The following is a 540-nucleotide window of genomic DNA, read 5'->3' on the forward strand; positions in this document are numbered from 1 at the left end:
CATCTTTTGCGACCGGTTTTCAACGTTGATTCAACGTTGTCATGTTTGCTGGGTTCGCTTCCTCACAGTTAAACAGATTAAACCATTGTTAAACATTAAAATCACTCTGGCTTCCATTGCTAAAGTTAGTTCTCAATTAATCACTTCAACAATTTGTGCTCCAGACAAGATTTTTATCATAGTCTTAAAAAAGTGTTCTCCAGATCACTCTTCAATTTTTGCTAAACTTTTAAAAAGTAATATATAGGTGGCTCTATTTTTTAAAACTCTTGAAAACACTTTGAACTCTTCAACTACGCTACGATTAGTTTTCAGTCTGTTGTTATTTTTTTTATATAAAGGTTTTGAGGTTTTCAAGTTATTTCTTTCTTACTGCAGTAGTAAAGTTATTCTTGAAGGCCTACACTCTTCTTTATTTTAAGTAACTTTAAGGGTACCACAAGGTTCTACCTTTGCTTCTTTATTGTTTCTTATCTACAATAACAATCTTCATGAAATCTAAAGTGGCTCTATTTGCTGACAACTAGACTTCATACTCTT

The sequence above is a fragment of the Hydra vulgaris genome, chromosome 09 (assembly GCF_038396675.1).
Source record: "Hydra vulgaris chromosome 09, alternate assembly HydraT2T_AEP".
Lineage (NCBI taxonomy): Eukaryota > Metazoa > Cnidaria > Hydrozoa > Anthoathecata > Hydridae > Hydra > Hydra vulgaris.